The 13,339-nt window shown below is 42.7% G+C and overlaps 1 pseudogene; it reads left to right on the top strand.

Annotated features, from left to right (window-relative positions):
- Positions 1-2,172: 2,172 nt before the first annotated feature.
- LOC139433566 (hydroperoxide isomerase ALOXE3-like) lies at positions 2,173-9,172 on the top strand (annotated as a pseudogene).
- Positions 9,173-13,339: the final 4,167 nt, after the last annotated feature.

Genomic DNA, 13,339 nt, shown 5'->3' on the forward strand with positions numbered 1-13,339 from the left:
CCACTGCACCCTCTCTAATCTCAGTTGCACCCTTAGTCATTTTGTTCTGGAACCGGGCCTGTCCGCCATGGTCACCTGTGGATACTGTTTGGAAAAATAAACACATTTGAGTCTCTTAATTTACAGAATGAAGGATCCAGTACGCAGCAAAACAAAATAATGCTGACATTGCCCGTGGATTGTGAACCTTCTTTCATGAAAACATTTTAATTTGGATACATTGCATTTACCCAAAACATGTTTTTTGATACTCGAAATATTTGTCCACAGGCATCCAAAAACCTTATTATTGTGGCAGTAGCCGCAGAGGGGAGGATCGGTGAATGCATTTGTTTAAATTTGGTTTGATTACACCTTGCGAACAGGCAATGCAGGCAACTGCTTGGGGCCCCGGACCAGAAGGGGGCCCCCAAAGAAGGTAGATTAAGAAGGTCCACAGCAACGACAACATGAAACACCCTTGAATTTACTGACATGTCGGGAAACCCCCTCAAGGCGGCCCCATGCATAGAAGCCGTAAAATGCTGCTTCTCATCTTAAGTTTTGCTGTCGGATGTGCGTGGTGATGAAAAGTTGGTTCGAGGGGCCCCCCAGTGAATGTTTGCCTCGGGCACCCTTCACTAAGGAAGGCAAAGCAAGGCTATCAATATCAATTCTATCAATACGCTGGCAAATTGCAGAACTTTTCCTGAAGCGAGCAATGTTGGTGTATATAGGCTACTGCCTGAATATGCTTAATGAAAGACAGGTTTTCCTGTAAATTAAATCCTGTCAAATTCTTAATATGTTATTTTCTAAGGTCACATTGTTCTGTTGTCTTACATAATACACTTCAGTAAAAAAGATCTTAGGGTGCATTCACACCTAATAGTCCACTTCTCTGGTGCGCACTAGACGACAGTTTGTTACATTGTTTCATTTTTCTGAAGGTTCGGTTTGCGTTCACACAGGCAAAACTCAAACTGACTATAAACTTTAAACACAAGTCATGTGCACGGAAATGCTGTTCAACTATTGGTCAGACATTAAGGGGGTAAAACCGCAAATCTCGGCAATTTCTACCGGAGCCTCCGCCATGGAGCATCGGCACTTTCGGCAGGTTATTCTCATGCTGCTGTTAATCTGGAGATCAACAGACACTAGCGACCCGCGCATATTATTATATAATCAGACAACGTCCGTTAAAAAAACGTTCTGCAGTAAGGAGGGGCGTTTCACCGACGGCAGGTGTTCTTACTTTTATGTAGCTGACGGAGAATCCTTACTTTACACGACACTGTTCAACACTTCATTCTGCTTTACTCTTTAACTAAACAACCGCGGATGTCTTGAAAGACTCTTTCGCTAAAGATTTTGAAGATATCCGCGTTCTTGTGACACGTAAATACTACGCTTCCTATGTTTTGGTGCGGACTGCGTTCACACCAGCAATGAACCGCTCCAGAGTTCACTTGCAAGCGTTCCAAGACCACCTATTTTAGCGGACCAGAGTCCAGTTGTTTAGTTCACTTCAGAGGTCTCGGACTGTGTTCACACCGACCCAAATGAACCGCTCCAAGCGGCTAAACGCGTCCAGGGTTCGATTCAACCGGACTATAAAAGGCTGGTGTGAACGCACCCTTAGTTTTAAATGTTTTCTCTTGGATTTATTTGCATTGCATTGGATATTGAGTTAATCCAGAACTGACAGAAAGGTTACATGTACTGTATAGTAGGGGTGTAACGGTATCCGTATTCGTCCCGTACCGTCACGGTTCGGACGTCACGGTTCGGCACATGCAGTCACACGACGAATACGCCTTTTTTTACGAGTGGGAAAAAAGTATGTCAATCAGGGCAGTATCCATTACACTATTTATAATCCAGGGGGCGGTATTGCACCTAAAAGCTGTTTGCCAACAAGAAGAAACACAACAACAAAACGAACAAAATACAAGAAGAAGAAAAGTTAGTATGCCGATTTCAGATAACACACAGGAGCTAGAACCCACCTGCTTCTTTTAAATCAGCTGTGGGAACATTTCGGGCTCCCTGTGGACTACAATAACGATGAAGTGTGCGAGTGGTGGATCGGACGAGAACGGTGTGTCGGCGTTGTTCGATAGCGGTGCGGTATGCTAATGGTAACACACGCCAAACATGCTAAATCATATCAGACATGAAAAGATAGACATGAAAGCTGTGAGACCAAAATAAATAACGGAAGCTTTTGACATATATTTTTCAACGATTTTGCGCTCTTGAAACACTTTCTTATTATTTATGATGTAATATTTTCAAGACATTCTTTTTAGTTTTACAGCTTGATGACACCTTTTTGTTTGACATCAGTCATTATAGATAATATGGCCATCTGAGTGTCTGTGGTACTGTTTGTGGTTTGTTTTTAACTGTTTAATACAGTTAATTATTCAAAATGTCAGAGTTCCTTATTTTTAAACTGAAACTTGCACTACTGTTCAAAAATAAATAACAACAAACCTGGAAATATGCATTTGGGACTTTCTTTTGCTTTTTCTTGTTGTACCGAACCCGTACCGAACCGTGTCCCCCAAACCGAGGTACGAACCGAACCGTGACTTCTGTGAACCGTTAAACCCCTACTGTATATTAACGTAACACAACATGTGAATTCCAAAAGAAACTACAGTACTCTAAGAAAGGTCCTTTGGAAACGCTTGCCAGAGGCCAGAAGTGCAAACAGGTTGTGGCTGGGGTGAGAGGTATCCATGAAGATGTTGCACACATCTAAAACACATATTTTGAAGCATGAAACACAACTTTCATGTGTGTATGAAATGTGTGTCTCACTGTTTTTGTATCTTTGATTGAAGATCGTTTTGTTATTTGTCATTCACTGTTTTTTTGGTTACTTACTTTTCATAGATCGTCTGTGGATATGGTTTTATGAACCATTATTTTTGTATGTATTGAAGAAGTCAAACTTTTAATACAAAAATTGTAATTGATTTCAGTTGTGTTTGCTTATAGGTTCCTTCAGTTACACTGATGATGTTCTGCCTGTTGTCTGCTGAATCAAGCATCTTACTTGGATTTTTATTTTATTTTTTCTCTGTCTGTTCAGCTGCTGTTTCCTCACCTCCGGCACACTCTTGACCTAAACAATAACGCCCGGCGAAGTCTATTAGGACCTGATGGGGCTCTCACTAAAGTAAGGCTTTTTAAAATTGATATATTTATTACAATTATAAATAAAATAAAATTCATACCACACCTTGCAGCTTAGATTAGGCCGTTTTGGATGGTTTCTAATTTGATGTCAATTAACATGTCTGATGGTATAGTGTATTTTTGATTTGATAGAGTTCACTTGGACTTGATGGAGTAATGGAGCTCATGAGAAGGGATCTCTCTGAAATGACCTACAGCTCTCTCTGTCTGCCGGAGAACATCGCTGCACGAGGACTGGAGTCTATCCCCAACTTTTACTACAGAGATGATGGCCTGAAGCTGTGGAACATCATCCAAAGGTGTTACCTATTCATAAATATTGTGACTGTCCACAGTGATTCATTGTACAAACACCATTAGAAACTTTCTCAGGCACTCATATTATTAAAAATACAACTGTTGTGTGTTTACCAGCTTTGTGAAGGCAGTAGTGGAGCACTATTATCCTTCAGACTGTGAGGTGCATATACACTGAGCTGCAGGACTGGATCAGTGAGGTCTTCACACATGGCTTCTTAGGAAACAAAGCCTCAGGTATTTGTCCCATATTCTGATATCATATGTATCTACAACATATTATAATAGTATATTTTAATACACATAGTGATTGACAATAATAAACCCATTATGTGGTTATGAACATATTGTGCTGCCAACAGGGTTTCCAGCAGCCTTTCATACTGTCGAGGAAGTGGTCAAGTTCACAACCATGGTGATCTTCACACCGACGGTTCAACATGCTGCCGTAAACAGTGGGCAGGTAAATAATAATAATAATACATTTGATTTCAAAGCGCTTTTCCAGATGCTCAAAGACGCTTTACAGGGGTTTGATAAATCATGATAAAATAGAATAAAGAATAGAAATAAAAAAGAAAGAAATATTAAAACAGCAACACAGCATAATTCACAAATTAAAAGCCAGTCTGAAGAGGTGTGTTTTGGTCAGTGTTTTGAAAGTGGGGGGGTCGGTGCAGTCTCTGATGTGTTGTGGAAGGGAGTTCCAGAGGGTGGGGGCAGCGATGGAGAAGGCTCTGTCCCCCCAGGTTCGGAGCTTGGTTCGTGTGGGGATAGAGAGGAGGTTCGCTTCTGATGAATGAAGGCTGCGGCAGGAGGTGTAGTGGTGGATCAGGTCGGTGAGGTAGGGGGGGGGCCTGGTTATTGAGAACTTTGTGTGTTAGCAGAAAGATTTTGAAATGTATTCGTTGACGGACAGGGAGCCAGTGCAGGTTTTGAAGGATGGGGGTGATGTGGTCTCTGGAGCTGGTGTGGGTGAGGAGGCGGGCAGCGCAGTTCTGGATGTATTGTAGCTTATTTAGAATTTTGGATGATGAGCCATACACAGGGCCGCCCCTGGCCAACTTGGGGCCCCAAGCGACATTGTGAGATGATATTTTATTATAATATAGTTGTAATATAGTCAAGAGAAAACATGCTTATGACATGCTCAAAAACTGATATTTCTTAAATCTGTATTCTAGTTCCCTCTGTCAGCAATGTACCAACAACTACACACACATTTCTATCAGTATTTCTCTGTGTTGTGGTTGACATGATGATGACTGTTAGGAGTTAAGGGGAGAGGCTGAGCATCACCATGAAATGTGCAAATTGACATAAAAATTAAGAAAAGGGGAAAAAATGTTCCATGTTTTTTAAGCTGGAAACTTTAACTGTTATGTAAGCCAACTAGACAGACAGTGTATCACTCTTCCTCCTGTGCATTAGCAGATAAAAGGCATAACATACTTGAATGAATGTTAAATAAAGAAGGCTGGAAATAACTGCATCTCCATTAGCCTATATTCTATGCAGAGACTGCCTTCTTCATGTCGTGAATTGCAGCTGATGTTTTAATATGGCACTTGGCAATTTGACTTATACAACATTCGCAAGTTGTACATTTGACTCATACAATAACCCACCTTCGAGTGATGCTCTAGTTTCTTCATGTTTTGTTTTTTTCCCCTCTTGCTTGCGCCGGACTGAAACTGTCTTTTCACCGACATCTCTTCACCTGCACTAGTGGCCGTTTCAAAGCCATGATTGGTCAGATGTCGATTAATTGCAACGGTGTCGGGTTACAGACGTGCTCCCCTTGTCACCTCTCACTCTCGTGGGGGGTGCGCGGAGAACTGCGCACAGCAGCTGAGGCCCTCTGGGCGGGGCCCCCTGCGCAAGGCGGGGCCCCATGCAGCCTGCGTGATTGGCCTGTTGGGAGGGGCGGCCCTGTCCATACAGGATGCTGTTGCAGTAGTCCAGTCTTGAGGTGATAAATGCGTGGATGAGGGTTTCAGCAGCCGGGAAGGAGAGTGAGGGGCGGAGGCGGGCGATATTTTTCAGATGGAAGAAGGCAGTCCTGGTGATATGGTTTGTGTGTTTATCGAATTTGAGCTGGCTGTAAAGATTACTCCAAGGTTGCGAATGTGAGGAGAGGGGGTTAAAGTGGTGTTGTCAAGGGTGAGGTTGAAGTTCTGGGTGGTGTTGGTGCGGGATGTGGCTCCGATTATGATGATATTTGATTTGTCGCTGTTCAGTTGAAGGTAGTTTGTTTGCCTCCAGGATTTAATTTCTGAGAGACAGTTGGTGAGTGTGGAGTGAGTTGTGGCAGTAATGGTTTTTGTGGAAATGTAGAGTTGGATGTCATCCGTGTAGCAGTGATACTGGAGGTTGTGGCGGCGGATGATTTTTCCAAGGGGGAGGATATAGAGGATGAAAAGGAGAGGACCAAGCACCGGACACTGGGGGACGCCTTGGGACAGAGGGGCAGTGGAGGAAGTGCAGTTATTTATGTGGATGAACTGGTGTCTGTTGGTGAGGTATGATTTCAACCAGGAGAGTGCAGTGTCAGTGATGTTAAGAGATGATTCCAGGCGGGACAGCAGGATGGTATGGTTGATGGTGTTGAATGCTACTGTGAGGTCGAGGAGGATGAGGATGTTGAGATTGCCGGAATCTGAGGAGAGGAGGAGGTCGTTAGTGATTCTGAGGAGGGCTGTTTCTGTGCTGTGCTTTGTGCGGAATCCTGATTGAAAGGGTTCAAACAGGTTATTGGAGCTGAGGTGGGATTTCAGTTGGGAGGCTACAACACGTTCGAGTAGTTTTGATAGGAAGGGGAGATTAGAGATGGGCTGAAAGTTGGACATGATGTCAGGTGTGAGTCCAGGTTTTTTCAGTATGGGTGTAAAGGCCCTGACACACCAAGCAGTCACCAGAGGACTAGCTGACGCTGAAGTCGGCTGTTGCCTGGCCGTGTTCTCCTGCGTTTTGGCCATGTGTCGCACGGGAACACACCGCACCGACTTCAGTGCATGAGTGGCAATAACTCTCCTTACCAGCAGGCGGCGGTAGTGTGTATTCGTCATTCAAAAGAGGCAACAACCGGAAGACAGAGAAGAAGAAGAGTATCTTTTCTACGTAATATCATACAGAGCTGGCCTCTCCTGGATCAAGGTGATGAGCAGGTCTTCGTTTGCATCATTCCAGATCGCCATGATGAGATGAAAATGAATAGCAGTCTGTGTGTGCCTTCTTAAATCGTTTGTTTACGTCCCTGACTTCCGCTTCGCTTCTCATGCACTGATTTGCTAGCTGAACAGCCAATCAGAGTGATTATTTGGTCCGACTGCCAGACCCGATGCATGGCCGATTCAACATGTTGAATCGGCCATGCATCGGGTCCAAATAAGGCGTGTCACGGTCGACGGTGCGGGACACACCAACCTGACTACGGCACCGCGAATGCCCGACAGCCTCTGACGGCCTCTGACTCCCAAAATCGGGTTGGTGTGTCAGGGCCTTAACAGCAGCCAGTTTGAGTGAGGGGGGGACTGATCCAGAGCAGAGGGAGGAGTTAATGATTGTGGTTATGAGTTGGGAGATGGGAGGGAGGCATTCCGTGACAAATTCAGTTAGTATGGGGTCCAGAGTGCAGGTGGAGTTCATTCCAGTCATGAGGGTGGACAGTTGCATTGGGGTCACAGGGGAGAACCGGGATAGGTGCTGTGAGGTGAAAGGGGGGAGCCAGGAGGGGAGATGGGGAGGGCTGTTGAGGAAGTCAGGTTTCTATAGATGCTGTCGATTTTGGATTGAAAGAATGAGAGGAAAGAATTGCACTGTGCAGTTGTGAAGGATGGGGTGGCGTTGTCACAGGGTTTAAGGAGTGTGCTGATGGTGGAGAACAGAGCCTTGGGGTTGCTGGTGCCGGAGTGTATCAGTTGTGAGTAGTAGTTGGACCGGGCTGCTTTGAGTGCGTTATTGTACTGATGTAGGTAGTCGGTGTAGGCATGGAGATGAACTGTTAGAGTGGTTTTCTTATGAAGGCGTTCCAGTTGGCGTTTTTGTGCTTTCATTTGGCTGAGTTCGGGGTGTACCAGGGAGCTGAGTGTGTGAAAGAGACAGTTTTTTTTTTTTGGGGGCCAGTTCATTAAGACAGGAGGAGAGGGTGGTGTTATAGTAGTCCACCAGTTGACATGGATTGTCAGGTGGGGGGGAGGGAAGGCAGACATCATGCAGGTGATGCAGGCTGAGAGTGCTGAGGGAGACAGGGATTTAAGGTTTCTGAAGGTTATTGTGCGCTTGTGTTTTTGGATGGGGATGGGGATATTAATGTCCATGGTGATGGCCAGGTGGTCGGAGATGTGAAGGTCGAGGCTGGATAGGTGGTGGGCGGTGAGACCAGTGGAGCAGACTAGGTCCAGGATGTGTCCACGGCTGTGTGTGGGGAAATTGATGTGCTGTGTAAAGTTGAATCATTGTAGAGTTTCCAGAAATTCGATGGCATATTTACTGGTTGGGTCATCAATGTGGATATTGAAATCCCCTACGACGAGCACAGATGGAGATATTACGCATAGCTAGGTTAGAAGGTTAGAGAGGTTGGAGAAAAAGTTGGGATTTTGTTTTGGAGGGCGATAAATGATGGCTGTGACCAGGGGGGTGGGACCAGAGAGCTTGAATGCCAGGTGCTCGAATGAGGGAACATCAGGGATGGAGATGGTGGTGGCTTTCACAAACCCCGTCCTTGTGGATGTGGTTTATCAAAATAGGTGAATCCTGATGGAGTGACTTGGTTTAATGAGAAATAGTCCAGAGGTTTTTGCCAGGTCTCAGTGAGAAAGAGGAAATCCAGGTTATTGTCCGTTATGAATTCGTTTAGAATGTGGCTTTTGTTGTTCATGGAGCGGGTGTTGAAGAGGGCCGCTTTTAGAGGGCGTTGCGCTGTGATTGGATGGCTGGACCGGGGAAGTTGTCGAAGATTGGTCAGATTCACATGTTGTGTGTTGTTGTTGTGACGTAATGCGGAAGTGCGGCACGACCAGATGGACGGGATGGAGTGTGGAGACGTAGAGTGGGAGAAAAACTTACGGCCTGAGCCTCTGTGTGGAGGCCGTCGTCTACGGAGTAAACCCATCTCCTTGAGGATATCCATACAATCGGGAGGCAGGTGGTTATTCAGAGAGTGGAGGTCTGAAGCGGAGAAAAGCGGTGGCATGATCGGGGGGTGTGGTGCTGGCACAGAGCTAGCTGTTGCTGGAAACCAGGGGCCGGATGACCGTGGCAGAAGAAGTGGTGTGAACCCGGGTATAAGCCACAGGATAATCCACAGCATCACAGGAAGACGTCGTCAGCGGTTTGCGGAGGAGAGGTGGAAAGGAGTGACTGACATCCGTGCGGAGAATGGATGCCGGGCGACTAACCCGCTAGATAGCCAGATAGCCACTGGCCGATGACCGCCCAAATAGTTGGGGCATTAGAAAATGTATTCAAGTATACTGCTTTAATTTCCTTTACAATAACCATTCCGTTTGCAGGACATTAGCTGAGCATTACAATGGAGTAAAGGTTGCCTTTTATTCTAAAATGTTTTTTCATAATTTAGTATGACTACAACTCCTGGGCCCCCAACAGCACGCTCCGTCTGCGCAAACCTCCTCCAACCACCAAGGGGCAGTCAAGCAACAAGAAACTCACATCTTGAACTACCCTACACATACCTGGACCCTGCGGAGATAGAGAACAGTGTTTCTATTTAAGCAGATCTGCGATTGTATCCATGTATTTCTCATCACGTATTTTACATTCTGGGAGGTCAGTTATACTTTTAATATACATACTGTATAAAAGCTGGGGCAGATAGATGAGGTGCAATGGATAATTCACTAGCAGGGACCACGCCAAAAAAGTGTGATGGCATTTCGTGTTCACCAACACAAAGCTGTGTGGTTCATAAAAACATGTTCTTACTCAATATCAAGCCACAATTATTGCTTTTATTTTAAATCGTATCATTTCGGACTTTTGTTGCCATCTGTGAGGAAAATAAATGGGGCTCAGAGCCTCAGAATACTGAAATCTGTATTTTTTAATTTATTATTCTTTTCAAAATAACACACTTTTATTTACTCACCAATAACACACAATTATCCTTGCTTTTATTTATTGGTTTAATTCCATAATCTCGGGCTTTTTTGGCGTCCGTCAGGAACTGAATTTCAAAATAAATATAACCGGAAACAGACGTAGGCCTCTAGGAGTTTAGGATGGCCGAAGACACTACACTACCCATAATCCCCAGCTATCATTTAGGACTACAGTCCCCGTGATTAATCTTCAAGCTCTGGTATTGGATGATGGAGTGGCAGTGCGCCAAGGTTACGCCGAGCGTCAAACAGCTGTTTGAAATGGAACGAAACCACGCCAGACTATCCAAAACTGGAATTGAACGCCCCCCCAGAACTACACACTACACTATTGTGTTTCGCAAAATGTTCTATGGGACGTCTCTACTGAACGTTTTCGTTTTTCCCACAATTAGAAGTTGCCAGTATTAAACACATTGGTGTTATCAAATGTAAAACATATAATTAATAAATGGGTGAAAATCGCTTGTATCCATAATGGGCAGCATTAATATATACCCACATGACAGCTCATTGTTACTTTGTAATTCTACTCCACTACAATTCAGAGGTTAACCTGGTATTTTTACTCCACTACACTTATTTGAGTTACTTTGCAGATTCTGATTAATGATGTGAAATATAAACAACCCTTAAATCAGACTTTAGTTACACCTGAGTAAAATTCAGGGAAGGTGATTATCAAGTGCCAACAATCAGGAGAGATATTTGATAGTTGGTGCTTGAGAAGACTAAACATGTATCTGCAATTGACATGAATGGAAACGAGTAATAAAGTATATTCATTACTCGTTATTCTCTACTAATAGTTAATTAAAGACTGTATATTATGGCTATTTTGCACATCCCTTTCAAGATTTCAAGATTGTCAAAGGTTTATTGACATATCATATACACAACTATGGTGTAGTTATGCAATGAATGAAAAACTTGGGTCACAGGTTCCTCAACAGCGCATTAAAAGACATCTATCAATATGTGTGTATACCTCCACCATTAAACTGTCATATTCTGCACATTTCTTATACTATCTACATACATGAGAGTATAATTCATACGTATAATATCAGTTAAAATAAGTGCTTCAACATAGTTAACATTGCAGGAAAGCAATATATTAGATGTTAAGTACTTTGTCAGGCTTAATATTTATCTGTAGATAGATACCCCCAAAGTTGTTTTCTTATTTAAAAGAAGACCTTAATCTAAAGTATTATTTAATGTTTAAATAAAGGTTAATTCGTTTTTCTGTTTTGCACCTCCTATTAATATCTTTGTACATCCTGTACTAAACTGTTTTATTTAGAGATCACTTATAGTATCTTCTTGATTTTTTATATTCTATATTTCTATTACAGACCTTCTACTTTCCCCCTATGAAAGTATGTACTCTTAATATTTTGTTAATCAAATATAACACATAAAAACAATAATTCAATAACGTGCTTTAACTTCTAGGAGGTGCCCACAAGGTACACACAGCCATAATAACTTTGTATTATTAGTGTAGGACACTTATGTATGTACAACATGTGTAGTTTTATTCATGCTTTCACATAATTTTACAACATATTGCTATACTATTCCTTTTATATATCAGCTGTGCACCGTTATGGTGTAAATATAACCTATCTATGAATTAGATCAAATGTAAAAGTCAGCCGAATTAGTGTTGATACTGCAAGGAGATGTATTGTGTGAAGAGAAATTGAAGATGTTGTTTAATTGTTGATATATTTATGATCCACATCAAGTATTCAGTTTCGGCGGCATTTCTTCCAGTTTTTCCAAAGGTCTTCTCATCAGGGCTCTCTAAATAAAGAACTACGGCAGATCTGTAATATGTAATGCAGCTGAACCGTGTATTAAAATGCCGTTATGTGATGACTTTCAAAGAGAAAAGCAAGAGCACTCGGAATTAAGTATTATTTTATTCTTTTAAAATGTTTTCAGGATTTCATATCATATAAACCCCAAATCCCAGCATGCATTGCGGCTAAAACATCCAATCAGCGAGCTTAAACCATAGCTGAGGATCTTGGGTAATCGCTCGAAATGCCTACCTCTGTTTCCGGTTATTTTTATTTTGAAATTCATTTCCTGACGGACGCCAAAAAAGCCCGAGATTATGGAATTAAACCAATAAATAAAAGCAAGGATAATTGTGTGTTATTGGTGAGTAAATAACAGTGTGTTATTTAGAAAAGAATAACAAATTAGAAGGAAAAAAATATTTAAAAAATACAGATTTCAGTATTCTGAGGCTCTGAGCCCCATTTATTTTCCTCACAGACGGCAACAAAAGTCCGAAATTATAGGATTTAAAGGTCACATGTCATGGTCCTTTCTACTGATCATAATACCATTGTTGAGGGATATTACAATAGAAAAATACTGTGCAATTTTCCAAACTCACATTGTTTCGCATACAGCATCTCTGTAAACTACGTGTATTCCCTAGGCTTGTTTGAGACACATTGCGGCTCGCCTCGAAAGTAGACGAGAGTAGCCGATCGCAGCCGGGGGAGGTGTCAAAAAGCTCGTCTTAAATCGGACAGCTCGGACTCGGAGTCGGCTTGACTGGCTGGGTTTGCAATGGCGGAAATTCCATTGTACCCACTGTAGACAAAGGTGATCTCCATTGCTTTATATAGGTTTGTTAATTCAGTCATGATGATGAACCACACCAGTGACTGGGTTCCATAATTAGAAATGCTCCCCCCTCTTAATGTTTGCAAAACTGATAGGTGGACAGGCTACAAATGATCAGTCCCTTCAGATCCGCACACATGAAGCTTAATGAGCATGAATTGAACAGACCTGCTGCTGTGTTAATTCTTTAGCTGCCACTTTAAGCTTTATGATGTGTACAACATGGATGTAATTTGATTTAATCTTGCCATTTTAAATGATGTATTCAATAAATAAGGTTAAACCAAATCATTACATTACAATAGATTTTATTTTAATGATTTGGTTTAACTTAAAGAGAAACTGTATTGTTATTGCACATATTACAGGTACTGAGACAACGAAATGCAGTTTAGCTTCTAACCAGGTGCAACAAGCAGTAAAGTGAAAAGTAATGTACACAATCTACAGAATAAAATATAGAATGAATTGAATGATGAATAAACAGTGAGGGGTATGAATACACTAGATATCAGCCTGTGAGCAGTATGAACAGTGTGTATGAATATGCTAAGATATATAAAGTATGAAAACGGTAAGCAGTATAGTATAAAATATATAGATATTAATTTCATGATGATAAACATTGTGGAACAATGATGAAAAATGGGAATGGATGTGGCGACGTAAAACTGACACAAAACAACAACACACTTTTGCCAGCCAATTGGAGAGTTTCATCAGCAGCACGTGGTAAACACCACCAATAAGCGCTCAGCTCGAGATACCAGCGAGCCGTTTCCCATCAAGCATTTCGCTTCCGCAGCTCGTGGAGAGCAAGTGCGCCAACTCGCCTCGCCTCGCTCTTAAGGCTCCGGGCGTCTTTGTCCCGCGAGATTTCAAAGTCTCATGTGGGCGAGCCTCCAGAGCAAGTCGGACAAAATGACTAACCATCATGCAACGCACGAGCAAGACGTTGATCGCAACTGCGCAGGTCTGCGCAGGTCTTGCTTGTCTCAAACAAGCCTACTCTCTCCACTAAACGGCTCGTTGGAGCTCTTGCCCCCCTTCCTGTGAGCCCAGTGTGCTCCGAT

The sequence above is a fragment of the Pseudochaenichthys georgianus genome, unplaced genomic scaffold (assembly GCF_902827115.2).
Source record: "Pseudochaenichthys georgianus unplaced genomic scaffold, fPseGeo1.2 scaffold_637_arrow_ctg1, whole genome shotgun sequence".
In the NCBI taxonomy this organism is placed as follows: Eukaryota; Metazoa; Chordata; class Actinopteri; order Perciformes; family Channichthyidae; genus Pseudochaenichthys; species Pseudochaenichthys georgianus.